Source organism: Danio rerio, chromosome 9 (genome assembly GCF_049306965.1).
Source record: "Danio rerio strain Tuebingen ecotype United States chromosome 9, GRCz12tu, whole genome shotgun sequence".
NCBI classification, from domain to species: Eukaryota; Metazoa; Chordata; class Actinopteri; order Cypriniformes; family Danionidae; genus Danio; species Danio rerio.
The window spans coordinates 51,795,314-51,816,082 of NC_133184.1; the positions used below are offsets into that span (position 1 = coordinate 51,795,314).

General features: G+C 43.5%; 1 long non-coding RNA gene across 2 annotated transcripts; it reads left to right on the top strand.

Annotated features, from left to right (window-relative positions):
- Positions 1-18,889, top strand: LOC137496435 (uncharacterized). 2 transcript variants are annotated; one of them, XR_012385659.1, is made up of 15 exons: positions 1-77; positions 747-814; positions 1,115-1,312; positions 1,403-1,473; positions 2,053-2,114; positions 2,198-2,399; positions 2,495-2,544; positions 2,673-2,849; positions 2,933-3,134; positions 3,230-3,298; positions 3,811-3,872; positions 3,958-4,137; positions 17,044-17,121; positions 17,214-17,264; positions 18,113-18,889. It is a non-coding gene; the product is annotated as an uncharacterized lncRNA (long non-coding RNA). The 2 variants fall into 2 exon arrangements; XR_012385658.1 differs by lacking the exons at positions 17,044-17,121; positions 17,214-17,264 and adding an exon at positions 6,523-6,545 and having other exon boundaries at positions 3,958-4,187; positions 18,185-18,889.
- Positions 18,890-20,769: the final 1,880 nt, after the last annotated feature.

The window sequence follows — 20,769 nt, forward strand, 5'->3', positions numbered from 1 at the left end:
GTGTTCGAAAAACATTCAATGACGATAAGAAACTACTGTGAACTCCATTACATGTCTGACCATCGCCGACATTAGCGGTAAGTAAAGGACTTTCTACAAAATATAATTTTAGGGTATTATATTTAGTTGTTTTAGCCTGCTTTTGCTGAAGGACACTACAGATTTTAGTATTTCTCTCGGTCATATGATTTCAGGTTATTATATTAGTTTCTCCACGTCTTTTTTTTTGGTTAGACTGCAGATTGTAACATTATTGAATGTTTGGAGTTATATTATCGACTTGTCAATTTTAGGATATTGAGTATTATATTTGTTACTCTAATTTGTGTGTTGTTATCTTGTTTAGTAGCCTATTTATAATCGTAGAATGCTATTTGTTATGCCGTCAGGTTGGTGGACCAATAGATTTAATATTTCTGTTTATTTGTATGCTTCATTTGTATATTGCTTAACATTTGCAGATTTGTTCTGATACTGATCTGTATGTATTTGTATACTGTCAGCTTTAACACATACTGCATATTACTGTATGTCTATTTTTGGATAGATTGTCTGGCTGTTGTATTATTTATTTGTGATTTAATGTGTCGGCCTGTTCAACATTTTGTAGCTTTTAATGTTTGTTCTACTAATTATTGTATTGTACTAATTATTGCAACTCATTTATCTTATATAAGTTTATAGGTTTTCATCTTGTAGAGTATTTACTTAAAGCTGTGAAATATTATTTGTTGTTGTTAAAACAGGCATGCAGCATGTGGAGAGAGAAACAGAAACACATCTCAGTAATGACAAGTACATCGTAATAAATGAGGTACTGCCTTACATTTTTAAGTTGAATCAAATTAACTTTATTTTAAAATTAAAATATTTTAATATTTTACAGAGTGATGATCGGGTGTTTCCTTCAGATAGATTCAATATTTTTGCTTGTTTGTATGCTTCATTTGTATATTGCGATCTTGTTTAATATTTGCAAATTGTTATTTGCTATATCAGATAAATTAATCTGTTCTATTGTATTTGCATGCTGTCAGCTTTAACACATACTGCATATTACTGTACGTCTATTAGTGGTTGGTATAGATAGTTAGACAGACCTTGTCTGTTTCAGTTTTATTTTCAGGTAATGGAGAGAGAGCTGGCAGAAGAGGGAGACTCACAAGAGCATCGATGGACATTTATCTGAAATAGAGCCATTAGGGCTCTGTTGGTTCTGTCTTTGTCTTTTGCAGGTTGGAGTAGAGCAAAAAATGAGACTCACAAGGGGAACGGTGGAGATATACTTGAAGCCCTGGAGCTCAGCTAATGGGTAGAACTGTTTGAACAAACTGGACAGAGTTAGTTTCTAAAAGAAATGTATGGAGATTAATTAAAGACCTGATATCTTTCACTTTGGCAGATTGGCATGGAGCATGTGGAGAAACAGGGAAACACACGTCAGTAATGACAAGTACATCGTAATAAAATGAGGTACTGTCGTACATTTTTAAGTTGAAGCAAATGAACTTTATAAAACTTTTAAAATGATATATTTACATTTTTACAGAGTGATGGTGGGGTGTTTCCTCCAGACGGACATAGATAGATACAATATTTCTGTTTGTTTGTATACTTCATTTATATATTGCTATCTTGTTTAGCATTTGCAGATTTTTATTTGTTATATCGTCAGATAAACTGATCTGTTAAAACCGTTTTGTATGCTGTCAGCTTTAACACATATTGCATATTTCTGTACGTCTGTTGGCAGATATATTGCCTGGCTGTTGTGTTATTTATTTGCAACTTATGCTGTCAGCCTGTTCAACATTTGTAGTTTTTTATTATTATTTGTTCTATTTACAGTTTTACTAATTATTGTAACACATTTATCTACTCCACTTATCTAAGTTTATAGATTGTCATCTTGTAGAGTATTTATTTATAGCTGTGAAATATGATTTGTTAGTGTTAGAACAGAACCAGACTGGACACAATTGTAGATGAAACTTCCAAAGAATGGTATTAAGATGAATGAATGACTTGATGTCTTTCTATTGTATTTTGCAGATTGGAATGGACCACATGGAGAACAAAAGGGAATCACACACCTCAATGACTGGGAATTGCTGGTCAGGAATTTATTTTAAAAAATCTTCAAAGATAAAGCGATGGTGGTTGGTATAGATAGTTAGACAGGCCTTGTCTGTGTCAGGTTTTTCTTTTTCAGGTAATAGAGAGAGAGCAGGCAGAAGCGGGAGACTCACAAGAGCAACGATGGACATTTATATGAAATAGAGCCATTAGGGCTCTGTTGGTTCTGTCTTTGTCTTTTGCAGGTTGGAGTGGAGCAGAATAAGGAGACTCACAAGGGAAACGGTGGAGATACACTTGAAGACCTAGAGCTCAGTAAACAGGTAGAACTGCTTAAACAGACTAAACAATGAAGTTAATTTCTAAAAAATGCATTCAGATTAATTAATTAAAGACTTGATTTTTTTCACTTTGGCAGATTGGCATGGAGCATGTGGAGAAACGGGGAACACACCTCAGTAATGACAAGTACTGTACATCATAATTTAAAATTATATACTTAAATATTTACAATCTAAGTGATGGTTTGGTATTTCCTTCAGATCTTGTATTGAACAAGCCAGTAGAGCTCTATTGATGTTGTCTGTCTTTTACAGAGTGGAGTGGAGAAACTAGGGAATCACACACCTCAGAAATGATCAGAAACTGATGGTCAGGTGTCACCTATCGATTAAAGATGTCCTTCCAATAGGAAGGGGGTGGAGGTGGGCTTAGGTAGTTAGATAAATGTTTTGTCTGTGGAATCACACCTCAGCAATGACTGGAAATTGATGGTCAGGAATTTATTTTAAAAAATCTTCAAAGATGAAGCGGTGGTGGTTGGTATAGATAGTTAGACAGGCCTTGTCTGTGTCAGGTTTTTCTTTTTCAGGTAATGGAGAGAGAGCAGGCAGAAGCGGGAGACTCACAGGAGCATCGATGGACATTTATCTGAAACAGAGCCATTAGGGCTCTGTTGGTTCTGTCTTTGTCTTTTGCAGGTTGGAGTGGAGTAGAATAAGGAGACTCACAAGGGAAACGGTGGAGATATACTTGAAGACCTAGAGCTCAGTAAACAGGTAGAACTGCTTAAACAGACTAAACAATGAAGTTAATTTCTAAAAAATGCATTAAGATTAATTAATTAAAGACCTGATATCTTTCTCTTTGGCAGATTGACATGGAGCATGTGGAGAAACGGGGAACACACCTCAGTAATGACAAGTACATCGTAATAAATTAGGTACTGCTTTACATTTTTAAGCTGGATCAAATTAACTTTATTTTTTAATTTTATATTTAAATTTTTACAGAGTGATGGTCGGGTGTTTCCTTCAGATAGAGATAGTTTTAATAATTTTGCTTGTTTGTATGCTGGATTTATATATTGTGATCTTGTTTAACGTTTGCAGATTGTTATTTGCTATATCAGATAAATTAATCTGTTCTAATGTATTTGTTTGCTGTCAGCTTTAACACATACTGCATATTACTGTAAGTCTATTGTAATATTGATTTATGCTGTCAGCCTGTTTAACATTTGTAGATTTTTTTCTGTTATTTGATATACTAACAGCTCTTCTCTACTTATATAAGTTTATAGATTGTCATCTTGTAGAGTATTTATTTATAGCTGTGAAATATGATTTGTTAGTGTTAGAACAGAACCAGACTGGACACAATTGTAGATGAAACTTCCAAAGAATGGTATTAAGATGAATGAATGACTTGATGTCTTTCTATTGTATTTTTCAGATTGGAATGGAGCACATGGAGAACAAAAGGGAATCACACACCTCAATGACTGGGAATTGATAGTCAGGAATTTATTTAAAAAAAATCTTCCAAGATGAAGCAGGTGGTGGTTGGTAACAATAGTAATATAGGCCTTGTCTGTGTCAGGTTTTTTTTCAGGTAATGGAGAGAGAGCAGGCAGAAGAGGGAGACTCACAAGAGCATCGATGGACATTTAGTTGTGAGGCCGTTAGGGCTCTGTTGGTTCTGTTTTATATTTTTGCAGGTTGAAGTGGAGCAGAATAAGTAAACTCACAACAAACGGGGAACACACCTCAGTAATGACAAGTACTGTACATCATAATTTAAAATTATATACTTAAATATTTACAATCTAAGTGATGGTTGGGTATTTCCTTCAGATCTTGTATTGAACAAGCCAGTAGAGCTCTATTGATGTTGTCTGTCTTTTACAGAGTGGAGTGGAGAAACTAGGGAATCACACACCTCAGAAATGATCAGAAACTGATGGTCAGGTGTCACCTATCGATTAAAGATGTCCTTCCAATAGGAAGGGGGTGGAGGTGGGCTTAGGTAGTTAGATAAATGTTTTGTCGTGGCAGGTGTTTCTTTTTCAGGTAATAGACACACAACGTGCAAAAGACAGTGTAATACTGTTCATTGTTGTGTGGGAAGAAGAAGACAGGGTCGGCGATATCAGGTAAGTAATATCTTTTATTTATATAAATACGCAACACTCGCAACTGCGTGTATGTGTGTGTGTGCTCTCTCCTCTCCCGACTTCTCCTCCCGTTCTCCTTAAGAATGAGTCTCTCTGGCTCAATCACTAGAAAGGCAGGTGTTATTCATCATTTCTGATTGACCTGCTGATTAGCCGCCGGGCTCCGAGCATGCTCTCCCCCCTTATTGGGTGTTCGATCACACTCACCTCTCCACATACCCCCACCGCCCACCTCAGGCCGGGGAGTGTCCGGCCCTCACGCTTGCTGAGTTTGCGGCTACTGTACAGCACCATCCGTTCCACTCCTGCCACCTCCTGAGAGAGAACCGCCCCCAGACCCCGATCGGACGCATCCGCCTGTAAAACAAAGGGAGAGCAAAGTCAGGAGTGTGCAATAGCGGCCCCCCTGCAAAGTATTGCGGCTACTGTACATCACGGCGTAGTAAAGGCTGTTTTTTCGCAAGGTATTGGAGATAAGGGGATCTGCCAATATTTCTTCGTTAAATCCAATGTAAAGTATTACTGAGCAGCACCTAACCGGTCGAGCAACTCGTCAATACGCGGCATTGGACGCGGCGTCGAATTTCGACAAAGCATTCACCTTGCAATAATACACACAGTACCGGACCGACCCGTCCGTCTTGGGTACCAAGACAATCGGGCTGGCCCAGTCGCTTTGGTATTCTTCTACTACTCCCATTTTCAATATATTACTCAATTCTTCCTGAATCACTTTTTTTTTTGTGTTCAGGTAGGCGATACGGCCGGGTCCTAACGACCACGCCTGGTTAGGTCTCGATAAGGTGCTGAATCAGGTTAGTACGACCGGGCAGGGACGAAAACACATCAGAGTAGTCACGTTGGAGGTGCCGGATGTCGAGGAGCTGGCTCGCTGAGATGATTCCCCCTGTGACCAGAGCGCTCGGCTTGGGTTAACCTAGGTTAACCGCTACCTCTACTCTATGCTTTTTACCCCGAAATTGAATATCTATTGTCATTAGCGGGTAGTAAATTACATCCCCGTGCACACACCTTGGCTCGTATCCAATGCCGGGTCTTGAAGCAGGCTTTGGTGGATGGAGGTCTGGTTACACCCCGAATCCACCAAAGCTTGATATGTATACCCTTTTATACTCACAGGTATTCGGTATAGCCCGTCGCGACCAGGGGCGATGATTGGCCTGCATGGACACGGATCAACGCACTCACCTCCTTCACGGAGCAACTCTTTGGTGCACTATCCTTGTGCCCGCGGCGCCAATGCATCGGCCCAGACCTTCCCACTATACCTCCGGGGCCAGTAGGACCAACCAATTGAACCCGAGAGAGACCTGTCACTGTCTGAGGAACTGCCAGGTTCCTGGCGCGGCCAGCCACACGCCTCCACCATCTTCTCTAAGAGATCAAGGAACACTTCCGGCACCATTTTCTGTAAGGCGATAGGTGGGTGGTCGGCAGATGTCGCAGCGGGCCGGATCTCCTGGGACAGCAGACTCCAGATTTGCTCCCGGTCCTACCGCTGGGCCTTCATGAGGACTTGGAAACATTGTTCCTGGATGTTCTTCAGTTTCACCAGCGTCTTATGTTGTTGTTGGTGGAGGACCGAGAGGGCCTGGATGGCTTCCGCAAATGGCAGTCTTGACGGAGTGGTCATTCTGACAGTGAGGCTCTTCTCCTTCCCCGGATTTCGGCACCACTGTAATACTGTTCGTTGTTGTGTGGAAAGAAGAAGACAGGGTCGGCGATATCAGGTAAGTAATATCTTTTATTCATATAAATGCACAACACTCGCAACTGCGTGTATGTGTGTGTGTGCTCTCTCCTCTCCCGACTGCTCCTCACGTTCTCCTTAAGAAGGGAGTCTCTCCGGCACCAATCACTAGAAAGACAGTTGTTATTCATCATTTTTGATTGACCTGTTGATTAGCCGCCTAGATCAAAGCATGCTCTCCCCCCTTATTGGGTGTTCGATCACGCTCACCTCTCCACAGAAAGAAAACTCACAAGAGCATCGGTAGAGATTTTTCTGATAAGCACTAGAAAAACTTTGTTTATTGCTGGAGACCAGCCAGGAAGTAGAACATCCCGGTTGTGAACATAACCCACAATCTCTGAAGAGTGAATGGAGACTTGTGTCTACCGACACTTTTGGAGTACGCTACATGACCAATCACTTTGAAGAGCGAGAAAATGGGCCATTGAATGCCTATAATTTGGCAGAGCTCTGCTCTGCAGGTGTTAGTGAATAATCATTAGTAGAGTATTGTGCTGGATCATCTACTAAATATTAGTATTCAGAATCCATAAGTTAATGCCTAGTCATTTAGCTTCTTTTAAACTGTTGTTGCTATAGAAACATTCTGACAGTTAGAATCAGTTATTTGCCTCATTTAAAAAGAACACCCTACAAGAAGACACTTACAATCCACTCATCCTGTGATCATCTGTAGAAGCATTGTCTGTAAGTTTATTATCTGTTTGCGTTTTTATTCTATCTCAGATATTATTGTTATGTACATAGATAACTGTAGCTCATTTTATGTACATCTTTTTACATAGTTTCACTCTGTTTCAACATACTCAATGTGGCATGGAATAAAGCAGCATTCTTCCACAATCTCACGTGTTGGAAAGAGTTTATCTGTCTGTCTAACTTTGGCAAGAGAGACGCCAGAGTGAGGGCAGATAAGTATATAACCAACACATGCGGAGTGAGCCATTAGACTTTTGCCGCTAAAGAGATGAACACTCATCTATGAGCTAGAGACCCAGCTGCTGTGGCACTGGAGACATACATCTCCACTCTCTCTTTGCGGAAATTCAGATCCGGACCCTCTTGATGGATGCCATTGTGGCCAGCCGAGCTGTCTTCATGGACATAATTTTTAAGAAGACTGAGTAGAGTGGTTTGTACGTATCTCTCAGCAGACCCATCAGGACTACAGAGAGATCCGAAGAGGGCATGGATGATTGGGTTATGTTTCTCGAGTATGCTGCCATCCACCTCATCACAGTGAATGCAGATGGCTGCAACTCAGACCTTCAGTGTGGAGGGGGACAGCCTATGCTCCAGCTTATCCTGAAGGAAGGATAACAACACTAATCTGGCAAGTTCAGGGGTACTCACAGTGAGAAGTGAATAGACTCCACTCCAGGGCGTAGCCCTAAGGCCTTCCTCAGGGGAATATGCCAGGGAGGGGCCAAAGTGTGAGTGTGAGTTCGTAAACCCAGGTTCAGTTGGGCCAGAGAGGCGCAATTAACAAGACCTGCTCCTCATCTTCCCTGACCTTGCAGGGCTGTAAAACATGGTATTCATCTCAGCTGGAGCTACTGACAGGATTGCGTCCTTCACCAGGAGGACAGCAATCTCCTCTTGCAAGAGAAGAGCGGACAAAGGACTGACCTATGTGAAATGCACACCTGTAAACTTGTGAGGCTGTATGGAAAACTGAATCATGTAACCAAATCTGATTGTCTACATGAGCCACCACAAACAAGCTGGGCAGTGCAAACCAGGCTGGCAGAGCTCACGCTAATAGTGTCATTGTAGCAATCGCTGATGTGCCAGCAGTGGGGCAGCTTGGTAGGGCAATGCTTACCCTGGAAAGTGGAGCGTCCCAGGGAAGAGCTGAAAATAAGAGATAATCTCTTATCTTAGGAGTGAAAGAAAGGAATCCATCCTCTTGCACCCTCAGGAGATGTGACCTGGCACTGTGAGTTAGAGATCTGCGCGGGACTAAATTTTGAATCCCGCTCCCGCCCGCACCCGCCAGGTTTTAGCCTGAACCCGACCGCTCCCGCTTATATTAAGAATTTATTGTCCCGCTGCCCAACCCGCCCCGTTTTCTGCCCGCCGCGCCCGATCCCGCTAAAGAGCGGGGGAGAACAAAACCGAAAATCCCCCAGCTATACAGTCCAGACAGCCAAGCTGTCTGTATAAACACACACACAGCACCAAGCACACACACACAGACAAATCTCTCTCTCTCTCTCTCATACGCGCACGCGCGCACTGACAAACACACAAGCACCAAGCAGACACACAGGCGTTTGCTGTTATATCAACTCAAAGGCTTGTAATACCATGTATCAAGTACCAATGTAATACCAAAAGTTTTTATATAAAGGTATATAAATACCGAGTCGCGCCAGCTCCGGGCCGCAGCGCACATTACTCTCGGGCCGATTCCGGCGCGGATGCGGCAGCGTCGGCTTGCTTACGGCCGCCGCATCTGACCACGAGTCAGCCGCGGGAATGCAGACCTCTAGTGTGAGTGTCCCAGACTGAGCTTGCACACCTAGGGAGAAAATGGCTTTTTTATTGATAATTTGGGTATCGTCGGCCAGAAGGCCAGCAGTAAGATGTTTGTTGGTAATGTTTGCTTGTCTGGAAAAGAGCAGCTTCCCTGTTCTTCAGATGGCCCATCTCAGTCATGCCACAGCTTGGTGCCCTCAGCGAGGAGCCGTCAAAATAAATGGATGGTTGGGGAGAGCAGTTTTCCAATCCCGCCAATGAATGACCTCGCCCATCGCACGCGAATGCTTTTTCAATGCTAAGAACTCCTGGGTAAAATCCTCAAAGGTGTTATCGAATAGGCCTGCCTGGGATATGGGCTTGTTAAGAAAGCAAGCTTTGTCAACGTTGCACATGTCAGCCGAGTTAAGCCAGAGATGGCATTCCAGGAGCATGCCATCATCTTGCCCAGGGCATGGGCAGCTGATTTGGTGGTCAAGAGCGCATAGTCGGTCATCATGCAAAGCTCATGCATTAAGCCTGGAGAAGAACCACCCTCGCTTGATAGAGCTGGTAGGTGACCACAGCTTACAAGGCAGAGGCAGCCTAACAAACAGAAGTGTAGGCTCTGGCTGTGAGAGACTCCGATAACCTACACGCCTTGGATGGGAGTATAGGCGGACAACTTTAGTTGGCGGTGCCTTGCGGGCAAAGATTGACAGCAATAGTGAGCTCCACTTAGGGAACCGCTTTGTATGCCTTGGCTGCTTCACCATCAAGAGTGGTAAGGGTGGTGGGAGTGCACAAGGACCGGGCAGAGAAAGGTGGCCTCCATGCCTACATAAGCTCACAATGCACCTCAGAAAGGAAGGGGATGGGGGGTTTGGCCCCACGTAACACCTATCTAACACAAACTAGTCAATCCGGTGGTGAAACTGTAGGACAAGCCAACTCCAGTCCCACTGCCGAAGCAGCCCGTGAGAGCCTGGCTATCATGACTTCAGGTCTGAGACCTCACTTACATCACTGTAGAGTGGGATTGGGTCCGAACTGTCATCAAAACATCTTAGCCTGATACAGCAATGGACATCTGGTCCCTGATGTCATCAAGTGAAAGCATGGTCATCCCGGGCAAGTGCCACACTTACTTGAAGCTTGGACAGAGCGCACTGTGGAGGAGTGAGGGGTCTGCAGGCCAGAAGACGATGGATAAGCCCCCATTGTGACCCTTAGGCCTGCCCAAGTGCTAACCAATTTGCGGCGAGCAGCAGGGGTGCCGCACCCTAAATCCAGAGTGTGCCACAAGCTCACATCTCTGGGGGTTCAGCATGTCAAGGCGGCGCTCGTGTGAGGGCATGAGCTGTCCACAAGCACCGCCTTGATATGCTGAACCCCCAGACATGTGATGCAATTCTCGTGAGCATCATTCGGGGAGAGGAAACCACTGCACCCAGAAAATACAAGGTCTGCACAACATGTTAGAAAGACCCTTTTTCATAGTTAAGTAAGTAATTGGTTGTCTAGGTCGATTTCTGCTTCAGTGTGCAACTCTTCTGTAAATAGAGTGATGTTGCATTCCTCTACATTATTTCTTGCACAATCTTCAGTCAATTTGATTTGCTCACCTTTGTGTGGGCAGTCCTTAGCCCAATGGAAAGTACTTTAAGGATTTGTGCAAGGTAATGTTGTCCTTTGTCGGTCATTCTGAGGCCATGACTTGCTTCTCTGTCATTTCTGTTCTGTTATATATGCAGGTTCTGGTTAATTCCCACCGTTAATGCAGAAGCATTATCAGTGAAAATTCTCTTTACTGCCGACTTCATTGATGCAAAAGCCAGATTTGCACATGGTTAAAATTAACTGTCGATCTTTCACATTGAATGAATCAGTATTCAGTAACTTAAAGGGTCACAAATCATAACTCTAAAATGCAATATGATCATTAAAATGAAGTGCACACTTTCGGTTTCCTTTTGACTGCTAAGTGCTGTTCATACTTCGCGCGCGACTCCCAAACGTTCACTCTCTGCCACAAACTGAATATTATTTACAACTGTATTACCTGTTACTCACAACATATGCAGGTTCTGTTCACTAAAATAGACGCACGCGTGCCCTCTCTGTCATAACAGTTCACGGTCAGCAGATCACGTCACGTATGATTTCCCGGTCGCGAAAACATCAATATATGAAGACAAAAATTACATTTTTAGGTGAATTATACCTTATAAATACAGTATGTGACTCATTTAACATCATTTGGAGGTGTCCATGTCACTGAGCATTGTATGTAAAACAATGAAAAGACTCATGCGGCCGCCTTTTCCTCTCTCCTGAACCTGAAAATATGATTGACAGAATCGTAGAAATGCTAGATTAAGATCGTCTAGGGCACAGGTGTCAAACTCAGTTCCAAAAGGGCCGCAGCTCTACACAGTTAAGTTCCAACCCTAATTAAACACACCTGATCAAACTAATTGAGTCATTCAGGCTTGTTTGAAACCTACAGGTAAGTGTGTTGGAGCAGGGTTGGAACTAAACTGTGCAGGGCTTCGGCCCTCCAGGAATTGAGTTTGACACCCCTGGTCTAGGGGGTCAAATCGAGATCATGATCTTTTTACGATTAATTGTGCAGCTCTACTGCATACTCAGAGATGTCACAATATACTGGCCGGTACAGACATCCACTTTCCCCGCTGGAATACACGCAAGGATCTAATCTGCATGACGCAGCTTAAAAAAATTGTTTCAAACCGGAAGAACGAATTTGCTCGAAATAACGCAAAAACAACCAATTTTCACTGTTGACCAAGCAGACATACCAACAATGAAATGAGCCAGGCACCGGGCTCCTTCAGTGAGTTGGATGCTGGGGGCCTCGGAGGACCTCTGTAGGGTTAACCAAATGGGGAACTCACCTGAGCTGAGAAAAGAAAGCACACCGACCTGAGTTTCCTCATTAACTGGGGATACCCAGCACACACAAGAAAACTGGCTCAATTTAAAGATTATAAAATCTTGCGAATGTGTTAGGTGTTGCCCACCCTAGAGCTCTAGATGTCTGCTAGAGAGGCGCTGCACGCTAATGCCTAAGAGAAGGTGACACTTCTTGTTGAGTGCGCCCTTTCCCCTGGGGGGCATCGCTTGCCCTGTCACTGACAAGTGAGAGCCATGGCATCCACTATCCAGTGAGCCAACCTCTATTTATAAATGCCTCTTCCCTTCTCCCAACCACCATAACAGACAAAGAGCTGCTCAGAAGATCTAAAACTCGGTCAACATATAATTACAGAGCGCGAAAGGGACACAGCAAAGAAAGGGCTCAGTCTGCCTGCTCTGTGGGCAGCGCTTGCAGGTTCACTACCTGTTCTCTAAAGGGAGTAGTAGGACCCTTGGCAACATACAGTAGGCCAGCCTGAATTCCATACATGATTCACTGACTAAAAATGTCCCCAGGCTTGATCGATGCCAACGCAACCAGTAGAGAGGTCTTCAAGGACAGAAATTGCAAGGATACTCAAGTTGAGTGGTTAAACGGATCTCTCTGCAGGCCTGCTAGCACCACATTGAGATCCTAATAGGACACGAAAGGGGGGCAGGGTGGATTTAATCACCTCACACCTCTGAGAAACTGGATAATAAAGTTATGCCTTTTCAGCTTGTCACCATCTACCATGTCATGATGAGCAGAGTTGGCTGCAATGAAAACCTTCAGTGTAGAGAGGGACAGCCTCTGCTCCAACCTATCCTGAAGGAAAGCACAATGTTGATCTAGCATGTATGGGGGTCTTCTCTGCAAGAAGTGCACTATTCAGCACACGTGGAGGTTTCAAAAGATTGAGGCATGGGTGGTTGAGGGGCTGCCATGAGGAGTGAGAATCCGGAAACTCAGGTTCAGTTTTGCCATTGAGGCGCAACAATCAATACCTGCTCCTTGCCCTCTTTGACCTTGCACAGGGTCTATGCAAGCAGAATCACTGGGGAAACAGATATAGTGCAAGCCCCAGGCCAGCTCTGAGCCAGCCCGTCCGTCCATGCCAATGCCACCGTGTTTTGTTATTGGACTTCTGTACTAATCACAGTTTGTCCATAACAAACACCATGTTCGAGCATAAGGGTGTCCATCAGTGCACAGAACACCCTAGCGCGGAGGTCAATGATCGACTTTGTGCTTATATCATCTGATCTCTGACCATATGTCTAGACACTTGGGTAAAGAGAGGGGCAGAACTGTCCACGTATCCCCACCTGGTAAGGTCTGTGGTGCCTGTCGGGGCGGCAATCTAGGAACCCGGTGGTGGACATCGAAATTAAGGGATGTCGTCCAACTGAAGAAGAAGTCCTACAGGGCTTGGTTGGCTTGCAGTACTCCTGATGCAGCTGATCGGTACCGATAGGCCAAGTATGCTACAGCCCGGAAGGTTACGGAAGCAAAAACTCGGGCCTGGTCGGCCCCAAAAAGTTTCTGGCAAACCATCCAGCACCTTAGGAGGGGAAAGCAGCTCCACATCGACATTGGGAAGCTGTTGACCTTGACTGGGTATGTTGTCGGACGGTGGAAGAAATACTTTAAGGATCTCCTTAACCCCACCGACATATCTTTCATTGAGAAAGCATAGACTGGGGATGCAGGGGTGGACTCACCTATCACCCAAGCTGAGGTCACTGAGGTAGTTTGCAAGCTCCGCAGTGGCAAATCAGTGGGGGGGAATGAGATTCACTTTGTGTATCTTAGGTCTCTGGACGTTGTGGGACTGTCTTGGCTGACACATCTCTACAATATTGCATGGAGGTAGGGGACAGTACCTCTGGACTGGGAAACTGGGGTGGTGGTTCCCAATTTTAACAAGGGGCACCGGAGGGTGTGTGCCAAATATAAGGGATCACACTCCTCAGCCTCGCTGGGAAAGTCTATGCCAGGGTATAGAGGAGGAGGATCCGGCTGATGGTTGAACCCAGGATCCATAAGGAACAATGTGGTTTTCTGGATCAGCTCTATACCCTCACAGGGTGCTCGAGGGTTCAGGGAAGTGTGCCCAACCAGCCCACATGTGTTATGCGGACATGGAGAAGGGATCCGACTGTGTCCCTCGGGACAATTAGAGTGTTCTGGGAGAATAGGGTCAAAGGCTCTGTTAAGGGGCGTCTCGTCCCTATATGAACAGAGTAGGAGTCTGATTGCATTGCCGGCAATAAGTCAGACTTGTTTCCAGTGCATGTTGGACTGCTGCAGGACTGCCCTTTGTCACCATTTCTGTTCATAATTTTTATGGACAGAATTTCAAAGTGCAGCCTTGGGCTGGAGGGGGTCCAGTTCAGGGAACCACAGGATTTTATCTCTGGTTTTCGCAGATAATGTTGTTCTGTTTGCTTCATTGAACATGGACCTTAAGCATGCACTGTAGTTTTTTGCTTCCAAGTGTGATGTGGCTGGGATGAGACTCAGCACCTCCAAGTCAAAGGCCATGGTGCTCCACTGGAAAAAGGTAGTTTTCCATCTCCAGGTTGGAGAAAAGTCCTTACCCCAGGTGGAAGAGTTCAAGTATCTTGGGGTTTTGTTCACGAGTGAGGGAAGGATGGAACGTGAGATTGACAGACAGATTGGTGCAGTGGGATGGTCATAAACTTTAGGTCATGATTGAAAGGACAAGATCTCGGATACTAGCGGCCGAAATGAGTTTCCTTCGCAGGGTGGCAGGGCGCCTCGAGGCCTCGAGGAAGACCCAGGACATGCTTTAGGGACTATTTCTCTCGGCTGGCCTGGGAACGCCTCGAGATCCTGGAGCCTCTGAAAGAGATTCAGTGGGACCACAGTTTTACTGTCAAACTCCCTCAGACAGGTCAGCATCAGTCATGGTGATTGAGCGATTCTCCAACTCGAGAAACGAGATGCTCTACACAGGTGCGAGATTGCTCTTTTCTCGGTTGACCCGAAGCCACAACAGGTCGAGGTGCTGAAGCACCCTGTCCCTGTGCATAATCAACTGATCCCACGACTGAGCCAGAACAATCCAGTCATCTTTAAGTATGTATAAGCCCGCGAGCTGAAGGGTTGCTGGGGCACCCTCCGTGTGCTTGGTAAGGACCCACAGACACAGAGAGAGCCCGAAAGGAAGGACCCGGTACTGCCATGCTAGGCCTTTAAATATAAATCGCAGAAAATGCCGGTCGTTTAAAAGTACATGTCTTCCATGTCTATTGCTGCAAACCAATCCTGATAATGAACACACTGAATGAGCGCTTCTGCATAAGCATCTTTAACGGCATCCTTTGAAGACAGTGGTTCAAAACGTGCAGATCTAGGATTGGCTTTAACCCATCTCTCTTTTTGGGTACAATGAAGTACAGGCTGTAATGCCCACTCTTCATCTTGGCTGGAAGGACTGGCTTGATTGCATTTTTAGCCAAAAGGACAGCAATCTCCTCACGTAATAGAGGGCAGAAGCATGTTTGACAATGGTGTAATACACGCCCATGAACTTGTAGGCCGAACTGAATCACATAGCCGAGTCTGATTGTCTGAATGAGCCACTGTGACGAGATGGCCAGCGCTAACTAGGACGGCAGAGCCTGTGCGAGTGGCATCATCACCGCAATTGCTGATGCACCAGCTGTGGAGCAGCACAGGATGGCAGAGCTCTCCTTGAAAGGCGGCGTTTCCCAAAGAAGAGCAGAAGACAAGAAATTCATTCATACCTTCCTCCCAGGATCCAGCGGAGAGGCTGGAAGTGCGTGTGTCAAGCTGGCAGTGTTTGTTCTGTCACACCCAGAGAGAGGGAAGTTTGCTCTTTTATTGACAATTTAGTAGCCCTCAGCCATGAAGTCAGCAGCCTGGTGTTGTACTGTTGTTGCTGTCCCTGGCCCTCCACCATCGAAAGAGCAAATTTCCCTTTTCTCCAGGTGGCTCGTCTCAGGGTTAATTTGCAAAGTCCGATCTGTTTACCGGACTTAGCGGTGCCCTGAAGCCAGGGCACTGGCCACCTTAGCTGGTGAAGCAGGCATGGGGTGGTGAAGCAGGTCTTGAAGCCACAGGCGGTGCCCTCGGCGAGGAGCAGACGAGGTGGATAAGTTGACAGGGCAGAGCAGTTTTCTGAGCCCATCTGTAGATGACTTCCCCTATCGCACTCGATAATGCTCTTTCACCGCTGTGAATTCCTGGGTGAACTCCCCGACAGTGTCACCGAACAGGCCAGCCTAAGATATGGGTGAGTTAAGAAAGCAAACTTTGTCAATATCATGCATATCTGCCAGGTTCAGCCAGAGGTGTCGTTCCTGGACCACTATCATGGCTTTCGTGCTTACCAGGGCATGCGCAACCGTCAGTGGCTGTACGTAGTTCATGCACGATATCTGGGTCGGAACCATCTTCATGCAGCTTATGCACCCTGGCCACTCCACCGTCAAGGGTGTTGAGGGCAGAAGTACATGCAGACTGGTCAGAGAAAGGTGCTCCCCAATTCTCCGTGAACTTTCTGCGCACCACAGGGAAGAAGGGGACCGGGGTCTAGAGGGTTTTTCCTTTCTCCTAGCCCACACAAGCAACAGTCATCAGGTCTGATTCCATGTCCGAAACCAGATGTCCTCTAGCTCGATGATATGGGGGACCAGATGTACATCACAGCCAGTGAGAGAATGCACTGCCCACGGGAACCGCATAAACATTCTGGACCCCCAGACATGCAATGCAGTACTCAAGCCCATCATCCCAGAGTTAGGGAACCACCGCATCCACCACATGGCTAACAGCTCCCGCTGGGGAAAGATACCTTCTCTGTGAAAGTTATTTGAGAAGATGGAATTACAGCTCAGCAATAACTGGAAACTGATAGTCAGGCTAGGTACTTCCTGAATGAATGTATAAATAGATGTCCTTCCAAGAGGAAGGGGGTGGAGGTGGGCTTAGATAGATAGATGTCTTTTCTGTGGCAAGTGTTTCTTTTTCAGGTAATGGACACCCAAAATGCAAAAGAAGGAAACTCATAAGAGAATCAGTAGAGATTTATCTTAAGAACACTGGAGAACAACTTGTGCATTGCTGGAACTCAGAAACTGAAATGGTCGGTCAAGAATGTCCTTCAAAAGCAGAAAGATGGGTGCAAAGATGGATGAAGATTGTTAGATAGATGTATTTTCTGTGGCAGTTATTTAAATGGAACCACAACAGGCAGAAGAAGGAGACTCAGTAAAGCATTGTTAAAAATTGCTGGAGAACAGCTTGCGCATTACTGGAGTTCAGCCAGCAGGTGGGCTCTGTTGGTGCTGTCTTTGTCTTTTGCAGGTTGGAGTGGAGCAGAAGAAGGAGACCCACAGGGGAAACAGTGGATATATACTTGAAGCCCTGGAGCTCAGCTAACAGGTAGAACTGCTTGAACAGACTAAACAATGGAGATAGTTTCCAAAGAAATGTATTGAGATTAATTACAGACTTCATATCTTTCACTTTGGCAGATTGGCATTGAGCATGTGGAGAAACAGGGAAACACATCTCAGTATTGACAAGTACATCGTAATAAATTAGGCACTGCTGTAAATTTTTAAGTGGAATCAAATTAACTTTATAGAACATTTTAAACTATATACTTTCATTTTTACAGTCTAATTGACGGTCTGTTATTTCCTTCAGATGATAGATAGATAGATAGATAAATAGATAGATAGATAGATAGATAGATAGATAGATAGATAGATAGATAGATAGATAGATAGATAGATAGATAGATAGATAGATATGCACATTTAATAAACCCAATACTGTAGAAAATTATAATAATTTACTTAATACAACACTCCTGTTCTTCAGTTATTTCTCTCTGTTAAAATTTTCTCCTAGATTAAAGATATTCTCATAGATTTAGCCTGTTCTTTCTCAGTTTACAGGACTAGGCTATATAGAAGTAGGCCTAATGATTTATATTAGCTATTGAACTAATTCTTTCCCCAAAGAAGAAAATATAATAATTTCTAAAAATGTAGTTTAAAATGTTTATTCATTTTGGTTTATGAATATAACTGGCAACATTTTACTGCCTGGCTAGATGTGTGTATCTGCACAGCAGTATTAGAATAATGGTAAATCTGGCAAAAAAGAGGATAATTTAAGCATATATATATATATATATATATATATATATATATATATATATATATATATATATATATATATATATATATGTACATATACACTAAAACCAACGTGATTCCTGGGATTCTCCTGTGTTTCAAACTCATCTCCGGCCAACCTCCGGTTTTTAATCTATCCAGGAAAACTCCCGTAATATCAAGTATAAATCAAGCTAAAACTCCTGTTGTCAAAGCTCAAATTTAGATCGATGTTTTGTCTGTGGCAGGTGTTTCTTATCCAGGTAACAGACACAACATGCAAATGAAGGACACTCACAAGAGCATCGGTGGAGATTTAGCTGAAGAACACTGCAGAACAGCTTGTGCATTGCTGTTACAGGCTGGATTGCAACATGTGGAGAAAAATAGGAATCACACTTCTCAGCAATGACTGGAAACGGGTGCACAAATGGGTGCATATATGGTTGTCCTTCCAACAGGAAGGGGGTGGTGGAGGGCATAGACTGTTAAATAGATGTTGTCTCTGTGGCAGTTATTTACATTGCCACATCAGTCAGATGAAGAAGACTCACAATCCTTTATTTAGGTAGAAGTGACAAACTGCAAGCTTTAGATGGTTATAGCAATTTTATAGTTTATTAACGCAAATTTCGTCACTGTTTTTGAGCAAACTAGATTATAGATATCCCTAAAACAAATAGACCGAAACTAACATGTACAATTTTATATTTTAGTTTCAAAGGACCTTTAAGAGAGGATATTAAAATATAGTTGCTATGGGAGCTGTGGTCAACAAAAGGGCCGCCACTCCAAACATGGAAGCAAATGCTCAGACTTTGTAGATTACCAAAACAAACATTTTTATTCAGTGGATTAAGTTGCAAAGATTAATTATTCACTTTAAGAATAACTACATGAGCTAGCAAAATAAACCATGTAAACTTTAATTTCACATGGACTTAAACACAAAATCTAAAGGGTGAATAAATAGGCTTTATATGTGTGGATTGTTAGGAACTGCATCATTAAAATTGTATTTATATTACTTTTTTAATTACTTTGTCTAAAAATGTCTTTATGTATGGGTGTTTCCCAGTGCTGGGTTGCTGCTGCAAGGGCATCTGCCGATTTTAAAGTATTACTACTTGTCTATAAATCACTAAATGGCCTAGGATCTCAATACATTACAGATAGGCTCACTGAATACAAACCTAACAGATCACTCACATGATAAGGATCAAGCAAGTTAGAAATTCCAAGAGTTCAGTCAAAGCAGGGTGAATCCTCCTTCAGCTACTGCAGTGTGAAATCTGCTATATAAATAAACTTTCCTTGCCTTACTGGTCACTTGAAAAGTAATCTGACCATGTAACTCAAGTTACTGTAATGTAACTCAATACTGTAATGCAAAGTGTTGATTGTAATGAGTTACAAAGTGTAAGTTAATAAAGTAATTGTAATGAAATTACTTTCACTGAAAAAATAAAGGGATTAATTAGCATTTTAATAAATTTAATTACAGTTACTTATACTAACCTAAAAATAATAAAAACTATCAAAAAAAAAACAACATAAAACCACAGCTGCCAACTCACTGCAGAATTAAACATGCACCTCAACTCTTCCGTTTTCACCAAAACTGTTGTTCTGGAGCTCCACATGGTCAATATACATGCTAATGCCAAACGTTGGTTTCAATGGTGTCAGCACTAAAAATATTGGGCTATGGACAATGTGAAACATGTATTGTTCATTGATGAGTCCACTTTCATTTTCTTTCTCATGTCTGGGAGAGTTACGGTGTAGAGAAGCCCCAAAGAAGCGCACCACCTAGACTGTTGCATACTCAGAGTGAAGCATAGGGGTGGAAAAGTAATGGTTTGGGCTGCAATATCATGGCATTCCCTAGGCCAAGACTTGTGCTAGATGGGTGCTGGGTCACTGCCAAGGACTACCAAACCATTCTGGAGGACCATTTGCTTAAAAGCTTAAAAAGCCAATTGTCCTATTACTTTTGGACCCTTAACAAGTGGGAGGCACGTATGCAAACTGTTATAATTCCTACAACGTTCACCTGATTTGTAAATACCCTCCAATTAAAGCTGACAGTCTGCAGTTAAAGCACATCTTGTTTATGTCATGACTGTCAGTAACCACATGAGGGCGCTGTAGTTCAACGAACGCTGAGAGTGAACTACAGCGCCAAAGAACTACAAGTCCATACATCCCACGTGCATTACACCCGGTATCACTTACACTGATTGGCCATTCACAGCTGTTCCTGTTTCTTGTTGATTTCCTGACTATTTATACGACCATTTACCCACTGTTTGTCACTGCCATGTTTGTCTATCTTGTCTTCAGTATCTAGTAAGTCTTGTCTTATGAATCTTCTCTTGTGCATTTCTGTCGTAATTTCTTGTTTTGCTCAAGCAACTCAATGAGAATATCAGTTATATCCCAGAACATGCATAAAATATAAGTGGACATACTGTATACAGTAGGCACATAATAAGAAGGCCTGCTGTGAAGATGTTGCACTTTTATGAGCTCAGTGTGAAAGCACTTAAACACGTTCAGGCTGATCTGGAGAATTAGTCCGTCAGCCAACGCTCTGATCAATATCACACTGAGTGCTCATATATACAGCCGTATATATAAAACAGCTCCTCCAGGAACACCTCCAGCCGTCTGAGCAGGAGTCTTGCTGGACTGTGGTTTTCCTCATCCATCAGCCCTCTGACCTCCACTAAACACACACCGCACTGGAAGTGTGGGATCCGCAGTCTGTCAATAGCACTAATATTACAATCTCACAAGCCTTTTAATAAAATATATAAGTGACAACGCATTTAAATGCATCATTGAGCGCGAGCAATGAAACTTTAATGACTGACAAACTGCTTTCTGAGGCTGCGGTTTG